The following is a 15,628-nucleotide window of genomic DNA, read 5'->3' as shown; positions in this document are numbered from 1 at the left end:
ATCAGCAACTATCAGGTCAGCAACCTTTACTATCAAAAGAGCCATTTTATGCAAAAAATAAAAATACAAATCTGTCTGGAACCGCAAAACATTTGAGCATTGTGATGAAGGCAACACAGCTTATAGTCCAAGTATATAGTATATAAGTCTAATGCAGTGAGGGCCAAATTGCAAATGTACTACGGAGTACTAGGGTCCCATTGAGGGGAAAAAACTGAGATTTCCAGAATAAAGTCATAACTTTAGGAGAAAAAAATTCATAATTTATAATATTATGACTTTATTCTCATAATATTACGACTTTTCCTGCATTAAAGATTTTACTTAAAGGTCCCATATTAAAAAAAAAGTAAGATTTTCATGTTTTTTTTTATTATAAAGCAGGCTTAAGTCCTATATAAATACTGTGAAAGTATCAAAACACTCAATCCACAGGGAAATACACACAGCCTGTATTCAGAAACTCTGCTTTTGAAACAAGCTGTCAGGATTTCTGCCCATTCGTGATGTCACAAATATACAATATTTAGACCCTTGACACAATTTTAAACGTAAACATTCTAAATGTGTCCCAGTATTTTATAAGTCCTGCATTAAAAGATTTTACTTAAAGGAACAGTGTGTAATATTTCAGGGGATCTATTAGCAGGAATGGAATATAATATTCATAACTATGTTTTCATTAGTGTATAATCACCTGAAACTAAGAATCATTGTGTTTTCATTAGCTTAGAACAGGGGTCAGCAACCTTTACTATCAAAAGAGCCATTTTAGGCACAAAAAATAAAAATAAATAAAAAATCTGTCTGGAGCCGCAAAACATTTCAGCATTGTGATGAACGTAACAGAGTTTATAGTCTAAGCATATAGAATATAAGTCTAATGCAGTGAGGGCCAAAGAGCAAATGTACTACGGAGTACTAGGGTCACATTGAGGGGAAAAAATCTGAGATTTTCAGAATAAAGTCATAATATTACGAGAAAAAAGTTGTAATATTATGAGAATAAAGTCATAACTTTACGAGAAAAAAAGAAAGTTAATACTTTATAATATTATGACTTTATTCTCATAATATTACGACTTTTTTCTCGGAAACCTATGACTTTATTCTCGTAATATTATCATTTTATTCTCGAAATCTCCAATTTATTTATTTTTCCTTAATGTGGCCCTAATACTCCGTCGTACTGTCATATCATAGACCTACAACAATGATAAATAAAAATGAAAATGTAGACAAAAAACAGTTATTCATTTCCATTTTTATAAATCCACAGGGAGCCACTGGAGAGGTGCTAAAGGGACACATGTGGCTCCAGAGCCTCAGGCTGCTTAGAGACCCCTGGCTTAGAATGAGCCCTTCATTGTATCTACATAGGGCGTCCTCCTCACGGAGCCGGCCGCCATGTTTCTATAGTAGACCAGAACAAACATACCAAACACTGGCTCTAGATAGGGCCATTCGCGTTTTTGCGTCGGCCACCGTAGTTCTTATACACGCTTGGCACACGGGAGAAGCTTCAGTTGGTTGCAATCTGCAACCACACCACTAGATGCCGCCAGATACTACATACTGCACCTTTAATAAAAGTACAAAAAGTAGCCTAAAATATAGCCTACTTAAAGCAGCAGTAGATAGAATGGGAGCAAATATGATTAAAAAAAGTTATTTTTATAAAACGGTCACTATATCCTGACAGTAGTGCATGCAATCTGAAAAAAAATCATGTGCCTCTGTGTCCTCCAGTGCTCCTAATGGCAGTTGCAAGACTTCACAGACCGGAGGAAAACAACCAATCAGAGCCGAGCTGGAGCCTTGTCATCTCTGAGCAGCTGTCAATCACTCGCAAACTCTGATCAAACGGTCAAACTAGGCAGCGCTGATCAAATATGAATCAATATTCTGTTACTGTAATGCCTATTTTTCGCTTCAAATGTTTTCAGAAACATCTTGTAGTGTAATAATACCAAGCACCGCCCATCAGCCGAAGCAAACTTTCTCATTTTACAGCTAAACAGTACACTACAAGATGTTTTATGCGAGAAATAGGCATTAGAGTAACAGAATATTGATTAATATTTGATCAGCGCTGCCTAGTTGGCTGTTTGATCGGAGTTAGCGAGTGATTGAGAGCTGCCTCCGTTGAATGAACAATCAATAGGAACACTCTCTCTCTGAAATGACCTGTGATTGGTCAAAGTCTCCCGTCACAGGCTAGACGTTTTAAAGCCTGAAAACAGAGCCAAGATACGGTGAAGAAGTCTAGTTTTCTCTCAGGACACTTGAATTACAATATACTGAAAGGTTATTATGGAATTTTTGCCCAATGATGCCAAAAATACACTGCCTAGTGCAGGTTTAATGTGTTGTCCTTTCAGCTGTGAGCCTCTGCCTGTACACCCAAATCTGGCACAAGAATCTACGAATACTGGGATGTTAAACGGTGACTTAATGCATAGTTATTTAAGTGAGACGTACAGAAATAAGTTGATTTAGTCTGATTAATGACTGGGTGGCAGACATCATACATCCAGGCTTTAGCTGCACATTTCTGGATAGCCAATCAGTGCATTAATGTGAAGACATGTATTATTGTTCTACAATACACCCTCACTTGGCAAAGAGCTTGAATGCGATGCAAGAGTAACCAATAGTAACATGTAGCAACAAACACAGTTTTTAGCCTGTAGCCTGTGAGTAATATGTCGGATGATTCAGAGTTTTTTTATTCTGGACGTGTGTGTGTGTGTGTGTGTGTGTGTGTGTGTGTGTGTGTGTGTGTGTGTGTGTGTGTGTGTGTGTGTGTGTGTGTGTGTGTGTGTGTGTGTGTGTGTGTGTGTGTGTGTGTGTGTGTGTGTGTGTGTGTGTGTGTGTGTGTGTGTGTGTGTGTGTGTGTGTGTGTGTGTGTGTGTGTGTGTGTGGTGTGTGTGTGTGTGTGTGTGTGTGTGTGTGTGTGTGTGTGTGTGTGTGTGTGTGTGTGTGTGTGTGTGTGTGTGTGTGTGTGTGTGTGTGTGTGTGTGTGTGTGTGTGTGTGTGTGTGTGTGTGTGTGTGACTGTGTTTCTACATCTCTGTGTGCAGACTGTAGGCAGATGTCCACGAGGGTGTGAGAGAGTGTAATGTTCAAAGAAGCAGCCAAATAGTCACTCATGCTGAAATTGTCCAATTCTACATTCTCTCCCATACACTCCCTCTGCCTGTTTTTACATTCCCTATGTGATGTGTATTTCTATGACACATTTGCACAAGGGCACAAGGGGAATTCCAATATATTCACAGCGGCAGGCTTATCAAGATGCCACCCTGAGGGACATTCTTACAAATCCTCATAAAAGTAAAATATAGATAACATACTATTATGTAGGTTTGGAAAAAATTTATGAATGCATGTTAAATCTAATGGAATCCGGTGGAGTATCCCTGCAGCAAATTGTATATTTCTAAAGATAGATTTTTAACCTTTGTGTTTTGTTGACATTTGTTTTACTTCCTCACTTCCTATGTTTTTTTGCATTGTAAATCCAACCTTTATGTTCCCCTTCAAATGTATTTTTTGCTTCTTACTTTATTGAAGGTAGGGTTCGGTAAAGATTTTAGAAACATTATTTTTATATTAGTTGAAATTCTCATTACATCCCGACAGCAATCAATAAATAAAATGCTCTAATAAAATGCTCTCTCAAAAAAAGAATAAAACCCTTAATCTCTGGCTGTCGCAGGACTGTGATATACCCGTCCAATCATTTCATTCTGCCCATCACTTTGTTTTCAGCATCAAAACCACTATATTTAGGTTTAAGAAAAAACTACATTGGGCTTAAAACTATGTTTGTACAGTGAAAATGACACCGAACGTTGTGAACACGGGACACAAACAAACAGCTGATTGTAATGTGACGCACAAGACACGAACAGAGCCCCGAAAGCCTTGCGATTGTTGGATCACAAACTATACCTATAAAACCCAGTACATAGAAGTAGTGTCAAACTGGGCAGAAATTACCATAAAGCGTTGTTATTACACTAAATAGGGAAATATTTTTTAATGTTATATGAACTATGCATGAACAAATACATCACTCGCCACTTTATGTGGTACACCACGAGCTCTGCCATAGACAAAGTTACAAAGTTATAATGTTCAGTTTTTGTTGACATTGTCAGGAATGTGTAAATTAATTTGTATGAGGTGATTGGTCAAAGTCTCCCATCACGGGCTAGATGTTTTAAAGCCTGAAAACAGAGCCATGAGGAGGTGCAGAAGTCTAGTTTTCTCTCAGAACACTTGAATTACAATATGCTGAAAGGTTATTATGGAATTTTTTGCCCAATGATGACAAAAATATTCTGCCTTCTGCAGGTTTAAGTATGTTTTTGATCTGTTAAAGTGAGTATATGAGCTTGAAGTAGAATATTAGGGTTAAAACTGTGTCAGAGAGGCGTTGACTCAACTTTAAGTATGGTCATTTATGCGGTCTTAGTTTATTGTTATTTTGTATTGGACTCAATTACATTGTGCTGTTTTATTCAGTACCTCTCTCAACAAATATACAACATTATAAGCTTAGAAGTTAAAGTATGAAATATTGCATTAAATTGTGGATTAACAGATGGATAGATATGGTCAGAATTCTATTATTACCTCAGACGTGCTACATCATCTATCACACTTAACACTGTGATACGTGCGTGTATAGTCTAATGCTGGCATCATTTTCAGCCCTGGAGGTTACAAAGACTATTCTTCGTTTTGGAGCTATACTGGGGGTGTCTGAACTGGTTAATTTCATGATACTGACTAAAGCATAATAACCGGTTGTCCTCACAAAGACTGTGATCAATTGTTAGAGCGAGGACCTCTGCTGGAAAGCTGCATACTTTGTGAGAAAGGACTGCTGAAACTAGATTGTGCCTCTCGGTGGTCACAAAGTATTATAACAAGCTGGCAACAGCCGGCCGCTTTTATTAACATTGCTCCCTCATTGTCTCATATATGCCTTTATTTCATAATGTCACCTTCAGCATATACAGTCCATATTGTACCTGAACTGAGCGCTATTCATAATTCATATCATTTATTTGTTTTAATACATGATTAAAAAACTGTTTGATAGTGAAGCGTAGTTGAGTATTAAATATATCTTTTCGTTCATTTCCCATGTCAGATGATTGGATAAATGCTTGGCACGGCTTTTTGGGAAAAAATTCAGTTAGTGAGAGCTTAGTCATCACATGCCTGGATCATGTCTGTACCTGCTGATCCAGGAGCCAATACAGGAAACAATCAGCACAACCAAATTCCCCTTCACTGTAGGGTTAGGGTAATCTGGCTGTAACCTGGGGCAAGATCACCAATACCGATACCAATAATTTTCATGATGAAACGTGACTAATGTACTATCATGTAAAGGGAGGAGCCATGAGTACTTCATTAATGCCAAAGGGAATTTGCAGTGTTACAGCAGCTACTGCACATAAATCACAAAAACAAATGAATTAGGTCAGAAACAAGTACAATTAAGAGGCCAAAATAGACTAAATGAGATAAAAAATAGAATAGAATAAAATAAACTGAGAATAGAGAATAAAGATATACTGAATATACACTGTACTATAGTAATATACTGTAATATAACATATATTAGGCAAGATATTGTTGCAATCTGTATAGTAAGATGCAGAATTGTCCTTTAATATTAAACAACATTCACTGTTCATTTAACATATAATATAACATAATTATTATATTTTTATTACACAGCTTTCTTGAATACTCGATTCTGATTGGTCAATCACGGCGTTCTACGGTCTGTTATTTCTTTATAGCAGACCGTTGCTATGTATAACAGACCGTTGCTATGGGCGCAGTTCTCATGTCGGAGTCTGGCGGATCGTTTTTGTGTCAAATTATTGATTTCTTAAGCAAGTAGCCGTGTAATAAGCGGAATAATGTACAGCTAGTGGGTCATTGTTGTGAAATAAACCCTGACAAGATGATGCGGCACCCCGACGCAAAGTGGAGTCTTGGATTGCCCTGGAGGGGTTTATTTTGCAACAATGACCCGCTCGCTGCACATTATCCTTACATAACATACTGTATATTAAGAATCATTTACATTATGTAAATTATGCACATAGGCTACAGATGTTTAACTGAGGGTCTGAAGTGCAAAAAAACCTCCTCATTCAGCAAAGAATATTGCACTTACTGTACCACTACAGACTGTTAAAAGCTTTGCAACGTCTTGCCACATACATTAAAGGATCTGAGCTTCCTTAAGAAATAGAGTCTGCTTTCTCCCTCTCCCTCTCCCTTCCTGTGGACGGCCTCTGTGTTGCACAACTAAATCCCATGCATGTTAAAACACAGGACAGTTTTTAACAGTATATTGTGTAAATTCTCTGAACTAACAAGGTGATTGCTACTTGCACTACACAACAGCTGCAGGGGAGCAAATAATGCATGCACTAAGAGGACTTCATGTGCCCAGAATATGATCTAATGTGAACAACTGGGATTTTGGATTTAGAAGTTGAACAATGAAATGTGTCAAGAATCAATCGCACCTCTCTTATATATAGAAATGGACACATCATGGCCACCTTTGCAGGACATACACCATATGGCACAAGGTTATAAAAGATTATTGATCTGTTGTTGAGGGAAATTAATGGAATTTACTGCAAACGTTTGAAGTCTCAGCATGTAGCTGTTCTTGACCGGTCAGCTTGAGAAGGTCAGCAGATGCAGGGGAAACCTGATTGATATTCTAACACACTCGGTTGTAAAGAGAGGATTGGACTTTAAAGAATTCAGCCAAGGTCCTGACTGTGACCACAGGGTCAAGAGTTTCCATGGCAACTCCAACCCGAGGCTGCTCTGAACACAGGACTCTCACTGGTTTAATCCAAATTAATAACCTCAAGATCAGATGATCTGGACATACAGTATTTGATAGAAATCAGTGACTAGGAATACATTTTATTTCATGTGTTGCTATGACAATTATTGCTGTCTTGTAAGTCCTTTTACAGATCATCTGTTTTGTTCCTGTGAGTAAAATCTGTGCACTAAATACTATCTCCACTGGGAGTCAGTATAGGGCTCAGATAAGTGCAAATCAGTCAGCTGTAAATCATTGTTTCCCTTCTCACTGATTCAAAAAAGAAATGACTGTTGTCTCCAGCTTTCTCACCAGAAATGTGTCCCCAAATACATACTGTATATGTGCAAAATAACGTTAAGTTGTCAGTGAGATTCCAACAATATGGCAATATTGTTTTATATCAGTAGTCAGAGTAAAGCCCTCAGTGAGCAAAGTGAGTATCAATAGTCTTTCTAATGGCAGCAAGTTGAGGAAAAGTATGAAAGTTTGCTCCGGCCAGTGGGCGGTTCTCGGTTTTGGCTTGATTGTTCTCAACATGGCGGCCACGTCACAAACTTCTTCATTTTACAGCTAGACAGTGCACCATGGGGTGATTCTAGGATCAGACCTTTAGGGGTGCTTAGACCCTAATGACAATGTGGCATGTGTACAGTCAAGGGCGTAGGATTCGTTTCAACATTGGTGGGGACACATATAAGCGGGGGTTCTGGGGGTCCTCTCCCAGGAAAGTTTGAGTGTCAAGCACTTAATTTCCTGCATTCTGGTGAATGTTTTTGCTCCAATTTCCGCCTTTTCTGCATCAAGTTATGGTGGCAATGTCTTCATTTACGTAAAGGAAAACACAGGCGCCATGTGACAATTCAAAATATGAACAAAAATGGAATAGAATATAATGCAATTAGGCTGCTCATTCTGTATTGCTTTCAAATATTTATTCTCCTGTGGATAAGCCTACTGCTTGAGCACCCCTAAAAGCAGTCTGAAATCACCACTGCAGTACAGTATAATATGTTTCTGGAAACATTTGAGGCGAGAAATAGGCATTACAGTACAGAATATTGATTCATATTTGATCAGCGCTGCCTAGTTTGACCGCTTGATCAGAATTCACAAGCTTCGCGAGCAGTGACTGACAGCTGCGCAGAGACTGCTCGGCTCTGATTGGTTGTTTTTCTGCGGGCACGTTGAAATCTTGTTGTCTGTCTCATGCACTACTCAGGATATAGTGACAGTTTTATAAAAAATAACTTTATCATATTTGCTCAAAGTTACCGACTGCAGCTTTTACATTAGAAATGGGATAAATGATATTGCCTGGTTTGAGTTTGGGTTATTTTGGGGGGATTGTAGCTGTGGGTTTAAGGTTTATTATAGAATCATTTCTTAAGGAAAATGGATTTGACATGGACATGGATATGCATGTGTGGTGTGTGTGTGTACAGACACATAAAGTAACAAAGTAGCCTACTAAGTAAAGTTCTTAAGTACAATTTTGAGGTACTTGTACATTCCTTGAATGTTTCCACTTTGTGCAACATTGTACTCATTATATTATCTCTATTTCTATTGCAGATATACTTGTTACTCTAGTACATTTATCCAAGGACTGTGTTACTCACTGCAGCTGAAAATGTTACATACAAAACTAGGCTGACTCGAATGCTTTGACGCTTCGAAGCTTCGACTGTTGCCATGGTAATCGACCTCCAAATCACTATTTGAATGCTTCGTTTTTCGTTTTCTGATATAAGTATGCTATAATAATGTATAGATCTCAAAATAACCCATGAAACAAGGAATAATCCCACAACATTATTCATATTCAATATTAATTATTATTAGTTATTCGCAGACAGATATGGCTGTTTGTCATGTTTATGAGGTGTGTGTGTGTACAGTAGTGCAGCAGCGGCACTGAAACGGGGGAGATAGAGACAGACAGACAGAAGAAGATGTCAGCCTGCAGCGCCGCGTAGCTTTGAATACCTCAGAATATTTCTTATCGAAGCCCAAAAAATGGTAATTGGGACAGAACTATACAAAATACATGATAAACTCATAAAATATGAGGCATTTTTACAGATTAAACTAGCAATTTATAAAGTAGTTCAAATGTGTTCCAGTCTTAACACAATGTGTAGGATCCACATGATTATTTTCCCCCACAGATTTATGTCCAACGTAATCAATGTTACTTTGTTTATTCAGACAGTAGAAGCTCTGTCAGTCAGTGACTGAATCAGCAAGTGTTTTCCATGCATGTGCCTTTGTTTGTGTGCATGTGTCTGAGTATATACACAAGAGCATATGAGTGATGTGTCATCCTCCATCTATCATCACAGAAGTCAGGCAGAGGAACAGTACAGTTTAAGTATCGAAGGGTCCGCCTGTGGGTTTGAGCGATGCGGAAGGAAACGTGGTTTTACTGGCTACCGGTTTGTTCCATGTTTTTTGTTCCATTAAATAAACATGTGTGTCTTGATGAGTCAGTCTCAGTATCCTGCCCATGGCCTTATGGGAGATCATGGCTGGTGGTCCACCGCTGTATAACCATTAACCGCAGTGTCTGTCCACACCGCAGCACCCTCCAGTGGGACGGTCGACATATGTACATACATCACACACTCAGCTTCCTACATACCTCCTCACACAAGTAGACAGTTTATAAAAGGCAGTAATCAGACCCGGCGCACAGATGGTTGTCTTTTAACTTGGAGAATTTGCTGTAGTTTTCAATGGGAGCTTTGGGAACAAGCTCTTTTTTTATCTGAAGACTAAATAATCAGCAGCAGACCCTCCAAACTAGGGGTGAGTGTAAATGGTGGGTGTCATTTGGCCTCATCTTGGATTCCCATCTTCACTGGGAATACACACTAATAAACAACTGGACAAGGAGCTCATTCAACATCATCATGCAAAAACACAAAGAAGACATGATAGAATGATAAATTATAGTGTTGTAAGTAAAAAAAAATGGTAAGAAATTATGTTAAAATCTAAAATATATCAGGTTTAGCGGGCCGTTGTTTGCATTAAATGAATAGTTTGACATCTTCGTCCTCATCCTCTTTCTTTCTCCTTCTTAAATTGTTTTTCTGACCTCCTCCAGTATTTATTGTGAGCTCAGAGGAATTGTGTTTGTTCATCAGGGTTATACACACTGGCGCCTTTTCAGCAGAGAAATACCAAAGAATGCACATCCGCCACTCAGAGCCACTACAGGACACAAACACACAAATCAGTTGCTCCAACCACAACATACATGGTAAAAAATGTCACTCTGAATATCTGAAAACTCCAAAAAGTTTTATATACAGTCTGAGGTTTCTAAAGGAGCAGTTTGTAGAAATATATAGTACATTTATAGATCATGGTAGGGCTGGGTCGTGACCTCTGACCTCTACTCTGCTTCAGTATTTACTCCGATTGAAGAGGTATGTGATTCTGTTGTGCGTGCTTTTCTTCTGCGCTGGCAGTGCCACATGTCACACACATACGCAGTAATCGCTTAATCACTTCAGTCAGTTAATTCTCTGGTATAATCTAAGGATATGCTGCTTGTCTCTGTTGTATATCATTGTTAATTGAATATTAACTAGGGTTGTCAATCAATTAAAATATTTAATCATGATTAATCGCATGATTGTCCATAGTTAATGGCGAATTTTATTTGACCCTGTCTTGGCTAGGTCTCACTTGTAAAAGAGGTTTTAATCTCAATGTGACTTCCTAGTTTAATAAAGATTAATATGATTCACAGATTTTTTATCTGTTCAAAATGTACCTTAAAGGGAGATTTGCCAAGTTTTTAATACTCTTATCAACATGGGAGTGGGCAAATATGCTCTCTTTATGCAAATGTATGTATATATTTATTATTGGAAATCAATAAGCAACACAAAACAATGACAAATATGCTCAAATTATAACATGGCAAACTCAGGCAACAACAGCTGTCAGTGTGTCAGTGTGCTGACTTGACTATGACTTGCCCCAAACTGCATGTGATTATCATAAAGTGGACATGTCTGTAAAGAGGAGACTTGTGGGTACCCATAGAACCCATTTTGAGTCACATATCTTGAGGTCAGAGGTCAAGGGACCCCTTTGAAAATGGCCATGCCAGTTTTTCCTAGCCAAAATTTTGTGTAAATTTGGAGCGTTATTTAGCCTCCTTCGCCTACAAGCTAGTATGACATGGTTGGTACCAATGTATTCCTTAGGTTTTGTAGTTTCATACTAGTGTCTTCACTCTAGCTTTAAAACTGAGCCCGCTACAACCTAAAAATCGCAAGTTGCGTTAATGTGTGTAAGACATTAGTGGCGTTAAAACGAGTTTGTGTTAACGCGTTATTATCGCGTTAACTTTGACAGCCCTAATATTAACTTATCCATGGAATATATTTCTTAGACTGTTCGCTGAACAAAACGACCAATTTGAAGATCTTACCTTATAAATTGTGACGGCCATTTTTTGCTACTTTCTGGCATTTTATAGACCAAACAATTAATCAATTAATCAAACAAATAATCAAACAAATAATCCATAGACTAATCAATAATGGAAATAATTGTTGGTTTTGGCCCTAAATTGTACTGTTTGTATGCCCCCCAGCCACCAACTAATGTGTAAATGTCACTGTATGAATATGGTTTATCAGCTTGCCATATCTGTATTTCTGTCTGTATGCCTGCACATTGTTTTTAATTTTAGAGGGAGTTGATGGTAAAATATGGAGATGGGTATATCTTCAAATTAATTAATAAGAGCTTACTTTGTTGTGAAATCACTGAGCAGCCTGAAAAATAGAAAGACTTAATATAATACATGCTTTGTGAAAGATATCATTTTTGATTGTTACTAGCACAGTGAGAAGGGTTGATTCAACTTTATAGTAATCTTTGAGGCTGTAGTTTGTGGTGTTATGATGGATTACATTACACAGGACATGTGTTTCTATTTCTCTGGTCACTCAGTGTACAGTAATCCATAGACTTACAGTATGTGAATTGAGGTTTAGGTTTTACAATCTGTGGCTCTGGTTTGGATCCGGGATGTAAATTGACTTTGAAGCCTCTAAAACTGGGACAGACTTTTTAAGCTTTGTTTTTTTCCTACTTTTCTTAGTGTTCTGCGCTGTCTCATCTTGGTTCAAGGCCCAGAGTCTGTCTGGTGGCTGAGATACTTGGACCTGAGCTGGGCTAGCTCTGCTCTAATTTCTTGCCTTTCTGGACACATTCCTTGTCCAGGTGCTGTGTATTTTCTTTTTCATTCTGCATGAGCACCCCATGTAAACCTTTCCAGGCCAAATTCACTCATTATTCAAACACACAATAAAAGGTTTCATCTCCCTGGCAAGCAGCCCAGGACTTCTTCTTCTTTTTTTAAAGATATTCTGGTCTAACCTTTAACTCTGCCTATTTAACCACCGTTAGAAGAAGAATAGAATAAACCAATTCAGGGAAAATTTTAATATCTTAACTGAAATAATAAGAAACAGTTTCTAACGACAAAGGCAGCAGGTCATGCCATACTATTGTTTGTTCTGGGACCAGTTTTTAATGGGGGAAGAGAAGCATATTTTATGGGTATTTCATCTTCCAAGACCGAGCAAATAAACGGCAATATCTATACTTTTCTGAGGTTCAAAGGTCAACTTGTAGGAGGTCCGTCTGGCCACGCTCAACTCCCTTGTACTGTATATGGAACATGTTTGCATGTGTGTGTGGTCTAATGTTTGCAAATGTGTTTCACAGAAGCTCTACTGTTTACGAAGCAGGTTTTATTGTAAGGTCTCCCAAGTAGCAACCAACAGTGCAGTAATACATATGTGATTAATAGAGAATGATAAAACAGACACCTACTGTAAACAGTGGAGGGAAGTCAGACAGTAGCCTGTTGCTCCTGGTATAGTGGTGTATTTCATAGAAAGTATTTCTCAATAACTTACCTTATCTCCACATGTAGATCTCAGAATAAATAACTTACAATGAAATTAGCAGGAAACAACCACTGGACTTTGAATAGAGAAGTCAGTGTATGGATAAAGAGCTTGCTGTGGAGTTGGTGGCCTGCCTTGGCTTTATGAATGCAACTAATTGCAGAAGCACTGAATCTCATACCGATAATGACGAAGACTAATTTTTGGTGTGAATTGTTCTGGCTAAATATCCAGATCGGCGCATCCCATTCCAACTTGGTTTGTCCAAACTAAAAAGTCTATAGAAAGTGAATCAGGCTTCATGTCGTCCAGCTTTACTACGATCATTTTCTGTGGTAAAGACAGTGCTGGCATAATTTTTCTGTAGCTTGGGCAGCTCTGTATGAATGTGGTGGTTCATCTGTTAATACTTCCTCATGAGAAGCAGAGTCAGACCGTAGAGATAGTTTGGTTTTGGCGGTGAGATTGCACTCTAACTGAGAAGCAGACGGTTACAACTGTTTACAGAACCTGAGAACTAGAGAGGGTTTTTGGCATGGACATCGGCACAGTTGGGCTTGGTTTAGTTTTCCCAAAACCTCTTTTGTTCAAAGTATTCTTTTGTTATAATACCAAACACCTGACAGAGATTTCTCTCAAGTCTCAAACTGATGCACATGCACTTAACTGACAAGCCTGAGGCGTTTGGGAAAGAGACATGTTTTTTTTGCTTAACAACAGTTGTTTTAATGTTTTACATTAGCTTGTTTAAATTAGTTGGTTTAGTTTTACAGTTGGTTTAACAATGTTGTTTTAGCTACAATGAAACCAAACAATATGAACTTATTCTTTGTATTTAAAATTTGCGGAGGATGGTGTGGTCGGAAATAACTAAATACGTTTACTATTTACTATTTACTACTATTATTACATTTACACGTACTGATGTACTTGTACTTGAGTATTTCCATTTTATCATTCATTCATTCAAAATCATGTGACTCGGTGTCCTCCGGTGTCCTCCGGTGTCCTTCGGTGTCCTCCGGTGTCCTCCGGTGTCCTCCGGTGTCCTCCGGTGCTCCTAATGGCATCTGCAAGATTTCACAGACCGGAGGAAAACAACCAATCAGAGCCGAGCTGCAGTCTGCCATCTCTGAGCAGCTGTCAATCACTGCCGAACTCTGATCAAACGGTCAAACTAGGCAGCGCTGATCAAATATGAATTAATATTCTGCTACTGTAATGCCTATTTCAGTTGCCTATAACCTCAAATGTTTTCAGAAACATCTCGTAATGTCCTGTTTAGCTGTAAAATGAGAGAGTTTGTGACCCGGCTGCCATGTTGAGATCAGTTGAGGAAATACCAAGCACCGCCCACCAGCTGGAGCAAACTTTCTAATTTTACAGCTTAACAGTACACTAAAAGATGTTTTATGCGAGAAATAGGCATTAGAGTAACAGAATATTGATTAATATTTGATCAGTGCTGCCTAGTTTGACCATTTGATCGGAGTTCGCGAGTGATTGAGAGCTGCCTTCGTTGAATGAACAGCCAATAGGAACGCTCTCTCTCTCTCTCTCTCTGAAATTACCTGTGATTGGCCAAAGTCTCCTGTCACGGGTTCGATTTTTTAAAGCCTGAAAACAGAGCCATGAGGAGGTGCAGAAGTCTAGTTATCTCTCAGAACACTTGAATTACAATATGCTGAAAGGTGATTATGTAATTTTTGCCGAATGATGCCAAAAACATTCTGCCTACTGCAGGTTTAAGTAAAAGATCTGAATACTTCTTCCAACACTGATGGTAAGTCACCATCATCTTTAAACTCATTGGACATCCTTTTCCTTACATGTCATGTAAAGTTTGTGTGCAAACAAACAAATTGGCGGGAACAAACTGTCCAAAAACTTTTGTTCCATGTCACAGTTTTGAAAATTCATTTTGGAGCTGCATTCCTTTCTTACACATTACACCTGGCAAGTGTTGCCTGCCGTGTCCCTTTGGTTTGACATTTAATGATGGCAACAGTGTGCGTAGGGTGGAACAAAAGGGAGTAGTGTGGTGGACTGCCTAATATATTTGCCATTTGGGACTATGGACTGTATATTAACTGTTCTCCCCAGCTACCAGGAGTGCCGACATTTACAGTCATTATACAGATTATTTCAATGTGCTTTCAGTCACAAGGCAGACATTAAATAGTGCTTTTGTGTGAGCGCACCGGTTGACAGAAACCATGATGGGTGGGTGGGTTTCAGAGTATGAAATAAAGTGAGGCCAACTGTAAATTCACTATTGTCAGCATGTGGCACTCTTTTTGATTATAGGTACGTTGGCAGAGTAAAAGTCAACAGTGGAATAATTTAGAAAACAGAAATAGCTTTTTCTGAATTTCACTTGGCTCTATCATCCAGATTAAGTCATTTGTCATCATTTTTTCATTATTAGTGAGATATTACAGCAGACACACATTTCGGTTACCAGAGTGTACCAAATGCATAAATGCTTTTTTCTTTAGGTAGTGGAACAACAAAACGTAATGATTTCTGTCGGTGAGTACCGTACACACATGAGGCATGGCAAACTGCTGAAGCCAGAGCTGTCCTGTCCCCATATGCTGCATCCCAGCATGCTATCTGTTTGTCCCAGGTCAACACTGAGTCCTATGAGCATTCCACACATACTAACACCTCACTGCAGAATACCCTACCCACAATGCCTTTCAGCAAGCACCTGTATTTATGGCCCGACTCCTTACCCTTTCACCCAGTGGGGAATATGGCTTTATTTTTTTGGAAGAAAAAATAGAGGAGAGACA

This window comes from Sebastes fasciatus, chromosome 14, assembly GCF_043250625.1.
Source record: "Sebastes fasciatus isolate fSebFas1 chromosome 14, fSebFas1.pri, whole genome shotgun sequence".
NCBI lineage: Eukaryota > Metazoa > Chordata > Actinopteri > Perciformes > Sebastidae > Sebastes > Sebastes fasciatus.
This window is presented reverse-complemented; position numbering follows the sequence as displayed.